At 45.5% G+C, this 19,734-nt stretch overlaps 1 protein-coding gene across 2 annotated transcripts in view; it reads right to left on the bottom strand.

The window, feature by feature from the left end:
- Positions 1–19,734, bottom strand: part of JCAD (junctional cadherin 5 associated) — a 60,290-nt gene that overhangs the window by 28,817 nt on the left and 11,739 nt on the right. The window lies entirely within an intron of this gene.

Here is a 19,734-nt window from a genome sequence, read left to right as displayed (position 1 = left end):
GCGGGACCGGGCTGGACGCACCGCCCGCCCCCCGCGCCCCCGCCCGCCCGGCCCGGCCCGCCCGGGCGGCTCCGCGGGCAGCGCCGCGCTGGAGGCTGTGCGGGGCGGGTTGTCTTCTCCCGAAAGTTGGACGGGCACCTCCTGCCCCTTCTCTGTCCGCAGCTGAGCTCAGCCCACGGCTCATCTGAGATGAGCGACATCAACTTTCTCAGCACAAGGAAAATCTGCAGAAAGGGTCCATCAAGGATGGAGAGGGACAAGAAGAGACCCCTCCAAAACTTGGTGTTCCTGCCGGCGCCCAGACGTGCGCGCAAAGGGCTTGTCCTCAACACGATTTTCAAGCATTTTTGAAGCATTGCTTCTTGCCTGCTTCCCCACCTCTCCCCTCCCCATAATTTATTCAGCCTCTAGAAACAGGTGAATAATATGCAGATCTGTTTTGGTTTAATGACGTCCTCAAAAAGAGTGTGTTTGTGAATCATTTACTTCAGTAATTGCTTGGGCCCATCAGCTGCTCACCATGTCTTAATTGACTTTTACCCCAGGCTATCAAAGCGCTTTACGCATGTTCATAAATTGAGTCCTATTCAATATGTGTTCTAGTTAATAGTGAGAAAACAAGGGCAGTAAAGTTACATGATGAGTCCAAGGTCATAGGAGAAGTCTATGGGAGAGCCTAGAACTGCATACAGGTTTCTTGGTGCCCTGGTTTTGCAGGGCTCTGGGAGTAATTGTCATTGACCTGCTTTTCTACGGACATCTCCTTTTGTCTTCCAGCAGTGAGGATCTGAGCCTGCAGCTGCTGACACATGATGTAGCCACCAAGGACAATGCCACCAGCAGCAGGGGGACCTTCAGCAAGACCCCTTACACCCTGTCCCTGAAGGGTACATGTGGAGTTCTTCGTGGCTTTGCTGGCTGGAAAACACCCACATTTTCCCATGGTAAAGCCTAGTAGCTGACACGGTCAATCAGCAGAAAGTTTAGGTCTTGTAACAGGGCTTCATGTGGGCATGACGATAGCAAGGGTTTCCATCAAGGAAGCCATGCTGACACAAGTTATGGTTTATTATTTAAATATCTTGGCTCCGACAGGCAAATTGGGAGTTCTGAGTTTTTCAAATACCTGTCTCCACTGTGTTGTATGAAAAAATTTCCAGGATGATTTTCTCATCTGCATGGCTGCAGTCTGAGCTGTTTGCTCTCCTTGGTTGTAGGAGACAGTCCTGTTTACATCCCTTCTTGCTGAGCCAAAAGCTTTTGCTCCCAGTTGCATAGTCATGATACATCACACAGAGCAGGTCCTTGCTCCTGGAGCTCATGGCTCTCTGTTGGGAAAGCTGCTGTGCTGGCTTTAGGGGATGGAAAGAGGTGGGGGGGACAGACTGGACCTACCACTTCAGTGAAAGAAATTAGATCATTTACTGATAATGTCAAGGCGAAAGGAAGAGACACCTTTAAATCTTCAGGAGGTCACAGCCTGTGGAGAACATGATAAAAGCACAGAGGTCAACACACCTCGGATCTGCCTCTCTGCACCTGGGGCTAATTTTTGTTACATCTCTTCTGAGAACACTTTGTGGACTGCAAAGGGAGGTGCAGCCCTTGGAAGGAGGCACTTCTGCAGATTAGTCTGGAGTCCTGCAGTCAGTGAAGATTTCCCCCGAGCGAAGTCAAAGGGCCTTAAGCTGAAAAACAGAGCGAAAGCTCCTAAAAGAAGAAAACAATGCCCGTGCTTCTAGCTCTCCTGTTACAGAGGAAAACCTGAAAATCTGAGCTGAACATAGCTGCACAGTTGGGCACCAGAAAGAAAACATGATTTTTGAGGCAACATGAGGGATGTCTTGGACTGGATTCACAATTAACGACCAATGATGGCTGCCAGCCCCAATTCCTGTCCAAGCGGGATTGCACAGAGGGCTGGTGTAACACATGGAGCTGTTAGTCTGTGGTTTGGGAAGTCTGAAGGCTGTGCTCCTCAGTGTCAGCAGAGCTTTCAGGGACTCCCTTTGCTTCTGCTGCATCTTGCCCTCTGCCTGTTAGAGAGCAAACTCTTTGGGCAGATGTTGCTTTACTCTGCCCTTGCTTAGTGCTTGGATCGGTGGGGTTGTGGTCTCAGGTTGTACTGCAATGCAGAGTGTGACTGCCAGGAGAAGGGTAAAGATGAAGGAAAGCAGAGCCGGCAGGAATGCAATTCTGCTTTTTGATGGTCAATGTGCACAACTAATGGAGCATTGCTCCCTTGCAAAGCCCACAGTCCTGAGACCACCTAGAGATATCTCTCTCCTGGCTCTTTCCAGAGAAGGGGACGACAGTCAGACATTCTTGAGCTTAGAGTTTCAGCCTCAAGAAGGCTGAAAGAACTAAGTGTGGCTGAGTGAGAAGCATACAAATGGAGTTTGTGTAAAAGAGCACTAAAGGCACTGCCTGCCATATAGGACCCTTGACATGGGTGAAGATCAGTGTGATGGGGCAGAGTGTCATCATGGGGTAACAGAAGTGCAAAGAAACCACAGATCAAAAGCCAACAGTGTCTTTGTGCAGCTAAGGTGGGTATCTGGACAGGAGCACAGTAGGGCTGCATGAACCCAGCAAGCAGTAGAGGCATCCCCTGTGTCACAGCAGTCAGGTTCAGATCAGCATCCTGTGGGACATAGTAGAGCAGGTCCACATGCCTGGGCAAGCAGGGAATGCCAGGACTCGGCTCCTTGGGACATGAAGACCAGCACCTGCAAGTGGCCATTATGGACAGAAATCGTGGAAAACAGAAACACACAAACACGAGCAAGACAGGCCGGAGGGGGGAAATACAGATGAATTAATGCACAGGGAAGGGAAAAGGAAAAACATAGAGACATGCTGCATGCCAGCCAGCTCTTCAGCAACAGCACTGCAGCGTGTCATCACTGTGACAAGTGAATGGGAAGTTCTGCTCAGCTCGGTGCAAGTTGTTGCTGCTTTATGTCTTTATAATTCTCTCTGGCCTCAAAACCTCCCTGATTGGGAGTCCTCTGTTTATGTTTTATGTCCCATCATTAGTGTCGCTGCTCAGGGCCAGAGCTTTCCTGCCATTTCTACTAAACTTTTTGCAGGCTTGGAGTCTCATTTCTGGAGGTGATCATTCATCAGTGCTTTTTACAGTGAAATCAAGCAGATTTCTTCATAATTTGGTGTGGTTTGAAGTGACTAGGTGCATTAATTATTCCCCAAAAGACTGTAACAGGTTTTGTCTTAGATCCAGTTGCTGGGAAAATATTTAGGAACATATGCTGAAATCACCACATACCTGAAGTTTACCATAACTAACTAGCCACAGATGTGCTATTAAACCCCTGCTTATTTTTTCCTCTTGTCCATCCTATATGGCATGTTACAGCCATGATATATTAAACTTACTTAGAACAGATGTTAGTCATAAACAAAACAACTATTACCTTTTTGCAAGAAAACATTCACATTGCCCATTCCGACAGTAATCACCTGTTTATATAATTGGCACCTCTTTTTAGCTTGGAACAGAGAAGCTTCAGATATTTTATTGCTGCATCAAGGGAAACACTAAGCATTGCCGTGGAGAAGGGATGTTTTCATTTGCCAGTTCTTCGGTGTTTCTTTCACTGTATTTTGATTTGGTATTTGAGGATTCTTTTCTTGAACTGCTTTATTGCTTCCTAAGCATCCCAAAGAAGCAGATGGGGTGGGTGTGTATTGAATAGAGGGAAATAGTTCACGATGTCGAGTGGTGACCATTCTGCAAAGATGATTTAATTCACAGCAGTCAGTGTCTGTGCGAGGTGTTGGGCCACATGCTGCTGGGGAGGAGAAGGAGTGCCCTGATGGAGAATATTTTCCTTTAAATATGATGACTCAGCTATCGTGTCTGTTAGATACACCTTAGAGTCCTAAAGTATGACATATGAAAGTGTGATGGAGGGAGGGAAAAATGGGGAGAAAAAGCTAAAAAATAAAAGAATAGTTAGCACAGAGGAAGCATACACCCATACCGTGTGAGTTCCTGAACGTTGTGAAGACTGCTGAAAAGACTAAGAGGTGTGGCACACAAATTACCCTGCAGATTTAGCTGGTTTACATTTGGGAAAATTAGGTAGTGCTTCCAAAACTTTTGAAGTGCTAAATATTGTTAAAATAATCCTTACAGCTCTTTCATTCAAGGACTTGGCTCAGGGTACTCAGCAAATAACTAATGAGTTTCTCATCATAACACCCAAGAGAGATGGGAAGTTATCACAGTAATTACCCCCGTCACCCAGCTGAGAAACAGAACAGTTAAGCGTTGTTTTTCAGGAGAGTTTCCTGACCAAAATATTTGTACAGTCGTTCAGCTGAAAAGTTCTTGAGAAGGGTTAGAAGCTCCAGCTGGCCTCCCAGCAAGGTGTCGAGGGGAGAGAGAGAGTCATCCCCAAAGGTAGGGGAAGATGAAAGGAGAATAGTTACGCAGTAGCAAAGCATATTGATGTTGGATCTATCCTATTTTTCTTAGTTTAAACTTTGAATGCTTACTACTCTAGAGAAGGCTAATCCCTACCTTCGCTTAATGAAGTAATATAGGTTTGATGCATTACGTACAAGGGTACACAAATGGTACAATGCGGATGTTACAGCAGCTCCATCCATCTCCACAAAGCTACATATGAAGGCTGGGCTGTGACTGCCACAGCATCACTGCTGCGAGTGATGTGACCTTCACTCGCTAAGGAGCGAAGTCTCACAGGCGTTGGGAAGTGAGGTCATGGCTAAGAGGTGTGGAGCTGGGAAAGCACAGGCAAGGTTTTAGCTTGATTTCTCTAAGAAATTAGCAAGAGCTGTGGATGCTATTAGCATCACTGCATGGACTAGTGCTGGTGGAAAACAGACTTCAAATAAGCTAAAAGAAAATCAGTGTTTGATCAGGTCTCATATGTTACCACAAGGTGTTGATAATCTTCGGGGAAATGCCCACTTCACCATTACTTGTGAGTGCTCAGCAGCTCCAGGCCAACACTCAGCAGCCCACTGGGTCATGCCTGATGTCCAGTGTAGGTCTAGTCAAGACCCAAGCAGTGGGATCCCTCCTGTCCTCCCATCACCTGTCTAGCTACAGCTCAGCACCATCCCGCTATGACTCCAGATTTACTGTGTCAAGTTCAGATGTTGACCTGTTGGAGTTACAGTGAAGACTGAGAGAAAACTCAGGTTACCCTCAGGCATTAGCTAAAATTTATTTTTTTTTCATGAAACTAATTTCAAATTTACTTTGGGGGGAAAAAAAAGCAACTTCATTTTCTAAACAGCTGCAAACATAGTAATATAATTTAACTTGCAAATGCATAATGGGTGCTGAACAGGTCTTTATCTGGGAGAATAGAGTCTGAAATAGCAGAGAACCTGGGGGAGGAGAAGCACAAGTGGCAGGGTGATAAGTACGTGAAGTAATGTAGAAACTGTAGAGGTCATTTGGGAATGTCCCCTGCCTTTCCTGAACATATATGCATAAACAATTAGCTGGAAGATGGCAAATACAGTACAGATTAAAGGATCCTTACTTATTTACACTGATACATCTGGGCTGTGAAAATCACTGCTTTAAGATGTAACTGAAGCCCTGAGGTTTATTAGGAACAAACAAAAATATATACTGATGGCAGCCAAAGTCACTGCCCTATAGAGAGGCACAGCAGTGCTGAGGGACCTGTGTGCAGCCAGACAAAGACATGCAGCAGGAGGGGCAGTCGGATCTGTGGCTCTAGCCTGTGGGCCAGCTATTGGCATGGTAGTCCTCTTGCTTGCCTTCAGAAGGCAGGAGATAAATGCCTTTGAGTGACTGTCCTTCCCCTAACACTTGCTGTGCTTTGAGCAGAATGGCTTTGGGTACCACTTATGATGGAGCCTCTGCAGCAAGCCCTTCCCTGGGGAGCGCAGGTTCACACTGGGAAAGGGAGGACATCCCTGAAATAGCGTGTTTTAATACACAATAAAAAGGCTCTTCTTATTAATGCTTTGTGTCATAGTTCCATATTAGTTCCATAAGGACTGAATTAATAACTATTTAACTCACCAATTTCAGCATTTAGCTGTGGTAACATAAATTTTAAAATCTTAGGTTTCAAAAGGCGGCACCATCCTTTCTGAAGTACTACCTCCCTCCTGTGGATCTATATAAGCTGCTTTTATGAGATCAAGGAGAGAAAGCTATCTACAATAGGTTGTTTGCGTTTTTTCATAAGAGAAGTTGAGCACAGTAGCAAGGGCAGAGAGTGAAGAAAGGCTTGTTTGTAATAGGAGCACTCAAAAAGTTCAACAAGAGTTTGCAAGACCCCTTCATGTCAGTGCGTTCCCACAAAAAGCCTCACCCGAAAAGCTGAAATTACAGTCTTTCTCAGTTACAGAAAAAAAAAATGGGAGAATGACTTGTAATTTTTGAACCAGAAAAGCTATGTTTATCTTCCAAAGAACAGCCCCTTGAAGATGTGACTGTCATCCAGGGTTAAAGAGCAGGCAGAAAGCCTGCAGATGGACAGGCCCTTGGCCGCTCAACACCCAGCACCAGGCATCTGTCTCCTCAGGCGAGGGGATGCTCCTGTTATCTATCTGATATATAACAGAGTGTCGTGGCTTTCCATATCCAAACACATCTTGACACTGGAGATTGCACAGATCCCAGAGCTCTGGAGGGAGGCCAGGGACGTGCACCCACCCCAGAGCAGCTCACCGCCACGGGAGCAGGCAGAGGCGGCATGGAGAATCGTTATCAGGGAGCAGTGACATGTCACGGCCGTCTCGAATGGGCCACGGGGTCAAAGGATTATGACTCAAATCATTCCTCATAGAAAAATCTCTTCCAAATGCCTGACTATACTATGAAATCACACAGGGAGTGTGCTGTTATCTGTGGGGGTGGTACAGACCCACCTCTGCTTCATGCGGGAAACCAAAAAACAAAAAATACGGCTGTGCAGAGCATCCCCGTTGTACAGAGTCACCTTGCCAAGCTGCTTTCCTTCCTTTCCACTCGCTGGTGGACAGGTTTACAGGAGTGAGTGGGGATATGTTTTAGCCCCACAGTAATAAACTTGCCTTGTGCATGCATATTTTAGTCTTGAATTTAACTCTCATTTGCTCTCTTATTCTTTTACAGCAGGGTATGCACTTCTGCAGATGCTGATGTCATCCCCACTTCTTACCCGCTCTCCACTGGGATTGCTTTTTGGAGAGATAGGAGACACTTCTTTTGGAAAGTACTTTTACCAAGAACTTTCCAGAACAGCATTACAGAAACACAGTTTTGCTCAATAACTTTTTAAGTTACGGCAACTGTGCAAAGGATTGCAGCACCAACACAAGAATCTCAGCCTGCACCTTAAAGGTTTGCAGGTCTGTAGGGACTGTATTGGGATTTGAAAGTCATTGACATCTATTAATTATCTTGTAGAAGTTGATACTGATATTACAAAGAAATCTTGCTTGAAAGGCAGAGAAGTTCAAACTCTCATACCAAAAAGCTTTTCTTGTCAAGCTGAATTCTTCCATTTCTCTCCTATCCAGGATCAGACAGAAAATGGAACCAAGCACCAAAATAATAGAAGATTTTTTATAATCAAAGCCTCATTCAGATTAATCAAAAGGCATCCATGTGTGTTTTACTAAGTGGTTTAGTTCTGTTATCACCTTCTGCACAATTTATACAGCCCCCAATTCGCTAGAGGGCTTCTAGACTTATCAGTCAAATTTACACCTGTACCTCACTATATTTTCTCTACTTCAGATCAGAAACAGGCACCATTGAAGCCTTAATTTATCACATCCTTTCTTCCCCTGGCTCAAGCTTCACCCCTGGTGTTTGGGCATACTGCAGCACTGTGATATAGAAGCATCATGCAGCCTCCCCTTAGGAGACAGGCTGTTTAAAAGACCAGGGTGCTGTGGGACATTTACACCATACACACTCTTTATTCTCATTGCCAGTGTGCCCAAACCCAGTCACTCTCACAGGCAAGCCAATATTCTGGGGGTCCCACACCCCTCTGTGTAGATGGAGTGAAACCTCACAAGATCTCCCTTCATCTGACAAAGACCTGAACCTGGAAGGAGGTCCTTTGTACAAGCTCTTTTGGAGTGCTCTGGGAGAAAAGCAGCCAGCCAGCCTTCGAATGAATGGCTGTTTGAAAGGAGATTAAACCCTCCTCTGTACGTGCAACTTACAGCCAGGCAGACTACATCAGAGAAGTCAAGCTGCATCCACTCCAAGGAGAAAGTTAAAATAGAACTGAGCCTTCTTACTTCAGCTCTGCCTTTTGTTGTGCCCTGCAGGCAGCGTTCACCTGAACATGTATCCTCCAAAGTCAGTACTTACCTAAAGTGAAAAATGGTGCACACAGCCATATCTTTTTATTCCCTTCATTTCTAGAAGAGCCTCTGTTCACTTTCTATTCAACATAAACCTAGTGGTCATGAGCAGGACCACTAACCATGGAGGTACTTGACACATCTCAGAAGGGAAGCTGAAGAGTTGCAAAGCTCATTGCATGGCTCAGGTCCTTACAAGTTGCCCTGTTTAATAATGGAGACAAACAATCCCTACAAAAATAACAATATTACTTTAAGAGGCTGTCCTCCTCTACCTGTCAAGAGCCACCTTCCTCTTTAACAGGGTCAGATGCATGGATAGTGGGAGCTGCACATCCATTTCAACACCAAGAACACCAAGTCAGTGGTACTAGCCTGGATAGATTTCTGGACTTCACTGGGCTGATGGTTTTGCAGTGAAGCCGGTGAGGAAAGTTCGGCTGAAGGGTGTTTCCTTGTACAAGTGATGAAGGAAACGGCTTGGGGCAATGACACCCTAACCCAGTACAGCTGTTTCTGCAGTGATCATTTGTTCACATTCTAGGATGCATTAAAAGAGCAGCTTGGAGCATTTCTGTTGCTGCTTATCCTCTGACTGGGCTGTTGTTAATGCAACACTCACTCAATGAAGTGTTTGGGATGAGGTCCAAAAAAGCACTTAGGTGCCTAAATCCAAGACAGCGACTCACAGCTGCCTAAGGACTTAGGTTCCCCCTTTTGTATATCCCTTCCCTGGATCTCCTTAAAAACCTGGGCTTCTACAATGGGTTGACTCCAGGTGCTGCCATCTTGACTGAGCTTGGCCACCACAGCCTGCCTCCTGTGTCTTGGCCATCCAGCCCTGAAGATGAGGTAGCTGTGTTTGGGATCACTCAGACGCTCTGTGGCTGTGCCCTGAGCTCTGCATTCAGCAACCACAGCTGCTCTTGCTCAGACTGTGGCCGATGCTGGTCCTCCCCCTCGGTGTAGCCACCATGGAGGAGAGTGGTGCTGACTGACTCTTCACAGCTAGAGAGTCATGAAGAGCACGGCACAAAGGTGACTTCATGCTGATGAGGGAAGAGGCTGCCACTAGCCTGGCTTGAGTATATTTTCCCCCATGTAGCACTCTCCTTCTGCTCCCTAGCAGGGGTCCAGAAGAGAAGTGATTAACATATCCTTCACAGCAGATGGATGATCTCTCTTCCACTGCCTTTGCTACTGATGGCCTGACAAGGAATGCTGAATTCAGGTCTGGCATCTCCTGCATGTGTGGAAGCTGGATGGGTCATGGCATGCCATGCTCAAATCCACTCATACTCCCACCTGTCAATAAGTCTTTGCAAGAAAAACTTAAAGGCGTTCCTAACAAGGTATAAAATTCCTCCAATAACTTCTACTGTATTGCAGACCATATCTGTCCATGTGCCTCTTTCCTCAAGATAGAGCTCAAAAATGTAACTTCTGTAACTATTTTTAGTTACAGAAATCTAGTGATCAAACTCCAGTGACTTACAGGGAGTGAGAGAGAGCATATTTGCTCTTCTACTGCAGCTTATTCACCCTGCTCCTGAAAAAGCAATTACTTCCAAGGAAGCGCGTTGGGTGGACGAAAAGCTGAGGCACACGTGCTGGGAACTGGTTATTTGGCATGGCAGCACCCCTTCCTGCAGCCTGACCATTTTTGGGTGCTCTGACAGACATCTTTCAACCACATTCATGTGTCTTGCCATGAGACCATTAAGCTTTGCCGGGTCTCTCCTCTCATCTGATAAAGCAGTTAGGGCTCTGTGTGACAGACACTTGCAATTTTCAAATACGTGTCTCAGGTAGGGCTCTACATGCACAAGCTGTTTTCCTCATTAAGCCCTTCAGTTACTGCAGTTTACCTAATTCCAAGCTGGACTGTAAAAGGCCTGATCGATGTAACACATTCACTCCTGATGATGTCAGGGAGCCACTATACCCATCTAACAGATGAGCTGAGTTGATAGTCAGAAAATTTAGGATGACAAGCACCGTTTATCATGTTAAACCGGATGCCATCAGCACTCTTCAGTTCTGCAAAAATGCTCTAGTTCTTCATAAAGCTATTACTGAGACATGTAAGGAAAACATGAGATCTGAGCCACTTCCTGCTCCAGCCTTCTGCCGTTGGCGCCTCTTCCCACAATCAGGAGCAGAGCCCGATGTGGAGGCATGTTTCTGAAATGATTTCAAAGATGAGATTTGGTGTCTTTTCTGCCTACATGTGTCCTCAGCAGGAAAACTGCAGAACAGCAGAAGAGGGAAGATGAGGATACTGTGGGACAGAAAGTGAATCTCCTGTAGATCTCTCCATGCACGTGTGTCTGGCTGGGCCCCATCCTCCAGCCAGGCTGTGATCCATATCTCAAAGGGACCATGATTCCTTCTCAAATTACTGCTGCTGGCAGAGCAGCAGAGCTGGCAAGTGAGTTTTCAGGAATGTCTTTATCCTTCATGATCCATATGAAATAAGTCCAAGTAGTAATATTCTTGGAGAGCCAGATACACTGATTTTGCAAAGGTTGGGAGCAGCAAAGCACACTATTAATAAAACAGTCACAGTGCTCTTGGTTTTGTTCTTATTGTGATAATTATAAGCAGAAGCTTTCTTTTGTCTGGTCAAAGTTTCTGCTGCTTCAAACTTAGAGCTGTCAGAGACAGCTGAGCAAGAGGGCTTCGTTTAATGGACAGCAGTATCTGATCCAGCAAGTGCCATGAGTCTGCTTTGGTAAGGTCAGTGGAAGAGTGAAGAGGAGAGTTTTTCTGAGGACCTACTCTCCAATCCACTGTGAACACTATTGCAGTTCAGAGAAGCCCAACAATGGTGTCTTGGCTTAGAGAAAATAAAAGAATTTTTTTGGGGCTATGTACAAGCATATTCATCACTGTATACAATGGTAAAAGCTAGAGTCACATTAATGGTCATATTCTACTAATACTGACTTATTTTAAGGGGTACCATCAACAGGGAGAAATAAAGGACATACTCTCCAAATACTGGGAACCAGATACAAAAAAGAAGCTGCTCGTAAGTATCTTTTTTTATGCTCAGTCAAATGCTGTGAAAAAAAAAAGTGCCTTCTGGCACCATGAACCTGCTTAGGAGGAGAGATTTTGTTCCGATAGTCCATAATTTTCCGTGCACATTTTCAACAGGTAAGTCTCAACAGATACCATTAAGAATCAAAGCCTTGGTGCTCCAGAGGGCAAAGCACCCACCATCTCACCTCATTTGCAATTTAACAGGTTTATCATTTACACTAAGGTGTCTCTTTTAAAGGAAATCCCAGTGGAATTAACCAATACTAAATTTCAGGTGCAGGAGGAAAATGTGCAGCAGAGCATATTTATGATAGAGACAGATATTTATGCTTGTGCCTGGCTATGCTGCAGTGGATATTGCTGGAAAGGGCAGCTTTTCTGCAAAGTTCTGTTAGATCCCCTCAGCAGGAAACAATTATCCGTAATACCAATTTCCCGCAGAATTTTGCAAATGCTTCCCTACAGGGATTTCACCTTTCATTGTTTCCCCTGCACAGCACAGAAAATCTGACTGCAGTGATACAAAATCAGATCTGAGTCATATTTTTTTTCCGCCTCTGGCAGCTGAAGGGAATAATATAATTTTTGACTAGAAGGAGATGGACAAACAGGGTAAGGGCTGGTGACCTGATTCCCAAGAGGACCTCCAGAGGTCCCTCCCCACTGCACCCATTTTGTGGTGTGATGCTCAAAAGGAGAGGGGTGGAGGATGCAGTGGTGGGGTCCCTGCTTTGGGGGCACTCATACCTTGGCAGCAGCAGGAGTCCAAACCTAGGCATGCCAGGGCCCCACAACATTCGTGGAAAGGAGCATTGTTGTAACCTGTGCCTGCCCAGAGGAGTCCCTTGCAACACCTGCCATTACCCCAGGTGTCCTCTGAAGACCATGAAATCCCCATGGCAGAGCCCCTGACTTCTCTTTCAGCTGCAGTTTTGTGGTGCTATGAGGAGGATTACAGCCATGGCAACCAGAAGTCACATTTTCAGCAATTTTCTTCATTTTTCTTCTTTGTCCCTGACCCCTCTTCCAAAGCAAAGTATCTCACTGCACAGCTTCCTGACAGTGTGGGCACAGCCCTACCTGTGCAAGCAGTCCTAGACCAAACCCATGGCTCATAGGGGGGTTTGCCTTCCTCTCCCATGAAACAAACTCTGAGCTCAGCATGGGGTGCTCAGACTCCAAACTGGGCAGGATGTGCCCAGGGAAAGATGATGTGTGGGATTCACTGGGGGGGGGGGTGCCAAACATAACAGGAATCTCTCCTCAAGCAGTTCAGCATATTCAGAACTACTATATAGGAGGGTTTCCTTGCATAATCCACTTTGTTCCACCTCTACAGATATTTTCAGAGGGTGAAAAAAAACAAGGACTTTGGCTACGTGATTAAGGATGCAGGTAGGATGAGCGTGGCATCACAAGACAGTCCATTTTGCTGTCCCCAGAACTGGAAGCCCAGCAGCAGTGGGGCCTGGCCCACTGACTGACAGGTACAAGTAACCAGTTAGGTGTTTTAGCTGCACTTCCCAACAAGAGGAGGCTTGTGAGGTTGTGCTGTCTGTCCATCTGCACTGGGCAGCATGTGGCTCTGATGGCCACTGTCACCCAGTCCTGATTGGGGAGGTGTTTCAAGGCCATGAAATCCCCATGGGTTTGGGACATGTGACAAGTTGGGTCTGTCCCCAGCACCATCTGCCCTTTGCCCAGGTGAGTCCTGGCTGCTGGGAGGGCAGTGGGGCACACAAGGCAGTGCTGAGGAAGCTCAAAGGGCCAGACCCTGCAGGGACCTCACAGGCTCCCACAAGCCATTTCATCACTGTTTGTCCCCGTGCATCCCCATCTGTTTATTAACTCCATCCCAGATGACCTGACATTCAGGTAAACCAAATTTGATTTTCTGGCTGAGAGAGCCCTCAGATCTTTACCGTTTCCAAACAGATTTCATCAAGGAAAGCACATTGCCCTCTGAAGCCTGATCTGCAATGCCAGCAGCGGAAAGCTGAGCGTGCCCAGCTGCTGGGTAGAGAAAACTCAGACCTTTGTGAAGCTCTGGCTGAGAAACAGGAAGGAGAAGGAGCACAGGAGCATCCCTGGACACAGCACTCATCCGGGGGTCTGACCTGGGGTGTCCCATAAAGGCCCATGTGTGGTCCAGGGTGCAGCTCCCCCCCTGCACGGCAGGCATGGGGGGATGTTCACCCTTCTCCAAAATGCAGGTTGCACCAGAGTGATGTTGGTGTTGAGGTCCTGGGGCCACTAAGGTGAAATGATTCAGTAAGGCATGCAGGAAAGGCAGGAGGTATCCAGCCTTTGGGGGTACAAAAGAGATGGACAAACAAGATGAAAAAAAAAAAACCCAAATATAAAGAATATAATTTGATATTTTTTGAATTGTTATGTACCTGGTACCAGAGCTGGACAAAAGACATCCAAATTTCTTAAGGTATTTTGTTTTTCAAAGATTGCAGACTTAAATTACAACTTTTTTTAATACACTGCAGAACACTTGTTCAAAAGCAACATTTTCCTGCAACAATTGACTTTAAAAAAAACAGTGACAAAATTTTAGTTTTGGGAAGAACATTTTTAAGTCTCAAAAGTCCAAGTAGCTCTGCTCCACACTGCAGATGCTTTCAGACTTGCCCAAAGCATGTGCATGTGTATATGGAACTGTGATTTGCTCTTCTTTGAGATGTCTTTGTTGTTGGCCTTGAATCTGCAGAAGAGTTGCCTTGTTTCCAAGCAGAAGTGAATTCAAAGTATGCTGCCATTGTCCAGGAAGTGTGAGTGCTACTCAACTACTGTGGAGGCACACAAACTCACAGCACAGAAATTTAAAGCTATGGAGGAATTCTGCTGGGCTGTTAATATCATTTAATATTCTTCCCTGATCGTTCATTTGTATTCATGGTCTTTTTACTTGATAGAATTCTCTAACAGTCTTTAATAAAAAAAATTCCTTTCCCACTTGAGATCTCAGATGAACAGGGTAAAAATGTAATTTGGATGATAGTTAAGGTCTCCTTCAAAGAAAGGGTAGGATCTGGATAAATTAGCCATAACTTGGCAGGAGTGGGAATATCCATCAAAAGTTTGTCCTCTTAATTCCAGAGTCCAGGTGAACCCAAAGTGTTAGTTTTGTAGAAGCTAGGAGAGGTATAGTCAAAGGGAAGTTTGTTGCTGTGAGCTCTGTGCACCAGAAACCCTTGCTGAAGTGGGCACGGGAAAAATGAGAATAAACACAGTATCTCTCCCAGGCAAGAGGTGAAGTGATGCAGTGAGGTAGTTGAGGGGGAGGGGGAGGCAGATTGTGGTATTTGCAAACAGGTTTGGTAGCCACTGGGGGAGGGGGCACAGGGAGCTACGTCTGCCTGGGAGAGGAGGAGAAGCCAGTGGGCTTCCCTGGGAGCTGGTGAGCCTCTTCAGGCTGCAGCTCTCCAAGAGAAGATGCACCACCTTGCTCTTTCCTTCACTCTGCTGAAGTCTGGGAAGGGGTTGGTGGCACGTTTATAGAAAATTTCTATTTTTCAGTCTCAGAGTTTAGTTGTTATTTTAATTTTAACCTTTTTCATTCAGTTTTAGCATATCCATGATGTCCTATGACATGCCACAGCATTTGCAAAAATCAACAACAATCTAAGTCCTTTGTTGACTCGGAGCACTCCTGGTTATTTCTGAGTGCCATGGGAGAAGCAAGGATCCTAGCCTTCCTCCACAGCATATCCTTAAGGAGGATGTAATTACTGAATTGGGTTTTCTGCTGGGCACGCTCTGACTGACAGACTGGGCCAACCCCCACTTCTCTCCTTCATAATAGTGGAAGCTTATCTGCCGGCAGTGCCAATAAAAATAAATCATCTGGTTGCCTTATGCTCTGTGTAGATGAAAACAGAGTCATCAATGGTCTTGTGTACTTCTACGCTAACTTAACGCCCACTGCATTCTTTTTTTAAAATCAAATTTCAGGATTTTGAAGAGGCTACTATGTACTCAAGAGGAAGGGAGGGCCAAGGCTCAGTGTGTGCAGATGATGAGGTTACAATACAATCTTTGTTTGTTTATATAATGGTTTTTCAAATTACGTTTGCGTGTATGAGTATAATGTTCTCATTGACTAGCGCAATGCACAATAGACCACCCACAATTTGGGAGGGTGCTATGAGTTTGTCCCTCTATGAGCAGGCACCATTTAGTTTTTCACCCCCATTCTGTCAGTATATCTTCAGCCTGGGCTTACTCATTCCTGCTAGATGAGTTGGAATCAGAAGTGGATCACATAATTTTCTGTGGTGGCCGCACATACGGTTAAAAGATGATTTGAAATTGAAAATCCTGAAAACCTGTAGAGTTGAGATCTGTACCACTGATCCAAAATTCAGCTTCTGCATTGCCCACTCATTCAGTGTGGGAGTAAATGAAAATTTGTTCCTCTGAAGTCAGAGATTTACATAACTTTCAAGCAGGAATAAGTGAACATACCTCATCTGTCAAGGGGGAACCACCTAGCAGGTTAATTTTTTACAATATACTGGGGTCTCAGCTGCTTTGCAGTAGTTTTTTCATCGTCCCTATTACCAGTCCCACTATGGTCATAAAAAAGAAAGTGTAAGCAGCCAAATACGATGCAGTTTGTGGAGGAATCACTCCCTCTCAGGTTGCATTGAGATAAAATTACATAACTCAAAGCCACCAAAGGCACAACCCCTGGTTGCATTTCCATCTGGAATGTACGTTCTTTCCCCTTCCCCCAGTGCTTGTAGAGGAGATGCTTGGACAGGTTGTTATTTATGTCAGCACAAAGTGGTGGTACCAGGCATATCTCTGCAGTGGTGAAGGAAAGTATTAGCACCAGCATCGTTGTGCAGCATGTGTATGTGATGAGATAATAGACATCTGGCACTGAGTGGCTACTGGAGCTCTGTAAATCCCTTGGCTTGTAGTTTTGTGCAGAAAGCTACCTCCAGCACAGTATATGACTGTATAGTCTGGAAGAATAAACTGAAGATTTTGTTGGTCCTTACAAAGCACTGAGCTGTGTAACACTGCTTTTGGATCCCCAGCTTAGCACTTGTGCCCGGATGCCCTCAAGGATGGTGTTGCCTGAAGAGGGAGACAGGGAACTCTCAGGTGTCTATGGGCTTGCTTCAAAATCCCTAAGATTTGCTTTGCTTTGCTTTGTCATATCCCAATATTTTAGCTGGACCAAGAAGCTCAGCATCTGCCCTCGTGCTGTATATCTCCCACCCAAGACCCTGCACATGATGTGTGCTGCCTGCACAACTCTTCCTGCAGGAGAGCCCACAACCACACCCCACTCATCACCACCCCATCCCACATCGCTGCCAGCAACCCACTGTCCAGGATGCTGGATGTTCTCACTGCTTTCTGGGCCTGAACAGATGTGATGCCACATCTTCCACTTCTGGGACAGGAGAGATGAGTGTTCAGGTCCTGTTCCAGGTGCAGGCTGTGCATTGCATCCAACTACTGTTTAGGATAAGCCCCCTAAAACCCTGCATTAATAACTCAAGGTTAACATATAGTTATTCCAAATCAATAAAATTACAAATCCATTAATATTCACCACCACTAAGAAGCCCAGGAGTAGGCGAATCCTCTGCAGGACATAGAACATGTTCAATTCTGTGATGGGTCATTGCCAGCTCAAAATCCCTTGGGATGGGTGCGGGACCAAATTCAACTCTGTTGCACTGCCCTACAGCTAAACTGACTTCAGTTTGCATCCTCATGGCTTTATGTGGTAATTTGGTGGGATATTTGATCTCTAGTACCAAGAATAGGAATGAAGTGTCTGATTCCAGTGCATGATATTCTGCAAATATCTATTGGAGTAGCCAGGTCTGAGTAAAAAAAAGAAATCAAATAGAGGGATGTGGAAAAATCTCTTTATGCCTATAAAAGGATCACTTCAAAACCACAGGATTTTGTATAGGAACCTTTTTCCTTAAATAGTAGAAACAGTCGCAGAGTGCATTCCATCAGTGTAAAAAATGGGGGTTAGAGGAGGGCCGCTGTGTGCGGCAGTGGTTTCCTCTCCTTCCTTCTCTTCCTTTCCTCCCCCTGCCACATGTGTAACATGTCTTAGCTACAGAAACTGTGCTTGTAGAAAACATATCAACAGTATAATTGCAATATATATATATTTATACACATAGGTATAATCAAAGCCATACACATATATATGTATGTGCTGTGTAGTTAAAGAGGAACTGCATGGTGAGATTCTTCTGCATTTTTCAGGAAACACCCTTCTGTTGCATTTTCTCACCTAGGTGAACAAAACTTGGCAGTTAATTTTGTTGGGTGTCTAAAATATCAGAGCAGGCTCCTACTGCAGGCTCACACCTGCAGCCTCCTACTGCCAACCACTGGCCAGAGGCAGGAGAATAAAACCCAGAGCTCTTCAGCAGTGGGCCAAATCCTGCCACAGAAACCCAGCTGACATCATGGGGATTAGATGAGTGGCTAATTGGGACAGCAGGATTTGTGTCAATCTTTTACTTTGGATGCAAAGCTGAGTCCCCTGGTGGTCAGTGTGGGGTGGCTGGGGCTGCAGAGGGACCAAGTCTCCTCGAGGGTGAGCAGCCTTGGAGGGTGGCACTGGGCTTTGGGGTGCCCTGTGTGTGTTGCCATGGGAAGGATTAGGAATGTGGGAATGACTCTCCCAGGGCATGGGACACAGGTGCATCTTGGGACAAAAGTCTTGTCACTGTACTTTCCAGCTCAGGGATCCCAGGCCAGCAGAGAACAGGAAGGGAGAGATTTCTGTGAACTGCAGGTTCATTGGCCCTTTTGAACATGTTTGTCTGAGGGTGGGTTGGGGAAAGGAGTCAAAAGGTTTCCATCTTCAAACTGTAGCTAGGCTAAGTCAAGACTGACACCTTTCCTGGGGGCTGTTTAGAAACCAGGGTGGTGTTTTCAGTACTTTATAAGAAGAGTCTTGTGTTCACATTACTATGATGAAAATGTCATGCAAACAGACCCCAGGGACTCTGGCTGGCTCCAGTCCATCCTTCCACCACATGCCTAGGTCAGTCCTTACAGGTGTCTGGATAACCCTTTCTTAAAAATCCTTAATAACAGAACCTCCACAGTCTCCTGAGACAAAGTATGACAGTGTTTTACTACACTTACTATTAGGAACATTTCTTAAATCTGTCTTAAATTTTTCTAAACTCCCTCCCAGCCAGACCCAGTACAGACTCTTACTGAAAATTTAGCATGTGGCTGATATCTATGGCAGAGACAGAGAACAGTTTATTCATTTTCTTGTTGCTCAGCTTGTGGGCTTATGTGCTTGAAAGCAATTTTTTCTCCCTTTAGACATCTCTCTTTTAATGAAACACATTTTCTTTAGCCTACTTTCCCACTCATACCTGTATAAACCTTTCTTGAGGAATAACATCTCCATCCGTAAAGAAATCTTTAGGTGCAGTGTCACACTAGAAAAGGGAGCTGAACTGAGGTAAGGGAGATGTCTTACACACTGCATTTCTATTTATGTACTCCAAAATGGTGTTTGGGTTTTTTTGTTTGCAACAGTATGACATTATAGGTACTCAGGTAGCCCATGACCCATCACAATCTGCAGGCCCTTGGAGCCAACCAGCAGCCCAGGGCAGTCAGCCCCAGCCTGGCTCAGGGACACTGGGGAGAGGTGTGCATTCATCCCTCCCAAACTGCATCTTTGAGATTTTCAATCCTTATCTCAATTTTGTCATTCCTCCAAACTACAGCCAGCATAAGACCTGCCACAGTTGAAACAAGCTCGTTGTTTCATTTTCCTCTTGCCCAAGCTGTCACTGAAGATGTTAGTTAGTTCTGTTGTTAGTTCTGGGATGAAGGGAGACCCCTAGGGTCCCATTCTAGGCACTCCCTCAAGTCAAACTGGGAAGTACTGATACCTTTCACATACAACTTTGAAACGGCTTTGCCCTTCCCATAACAGTTTCACTGCAACCCCACTTCTGCTGCTTGTTTGGGAAAGGGCTGACACTGCCGGAGTTGGTGGAAACCAGGAGGAAAGGATTCTGGGGTGAGAGTGCATCCACTCACTCCCGCTCCATGTACTGGTCTAGAAAAACCTCCTGAACATTTTTTAATGTGACCTGGCAGGAGACCAGGGTAAATGGCATGTTCTTTTTCCAGTGCTTTGGCCCAAAATGTGTGCTTCAGAGGCTTAAAAGAACAGTCAGTCAATTAAATGTGATAAATGAGGCCATTTGTCACCAGCATTTTCATTTTTCTTTTAAAGTATAAAACGAGATAATGAGCAGGGCTTGAAGAAATCCTTTGTGGTGTTGGAAGCCAAGGTCACATGATATA

This window comes from Neopelma chrysocephalum, unplaced genomic scaffold, assembly GCF_003984885.1.
Source record: "Neopelma chrysocephalum unplaced genomic scaffold, ASM398488v2 Primary Assembly neopelma1_72, whole genome shotgun sequence".
Taxonomy (NCBI): domain Eukaryota; kingdom Metazoa; phylum Chordata; class Aves; order Passeriformes; family Pipridae; genus Neopelma; species Neopelma chrysocephalum.
The sequence above is the reverse complement of the archived record's forward strand: the minus strand, read 5'-3'. Positions and strand labels throughout refer to the sequence as shown.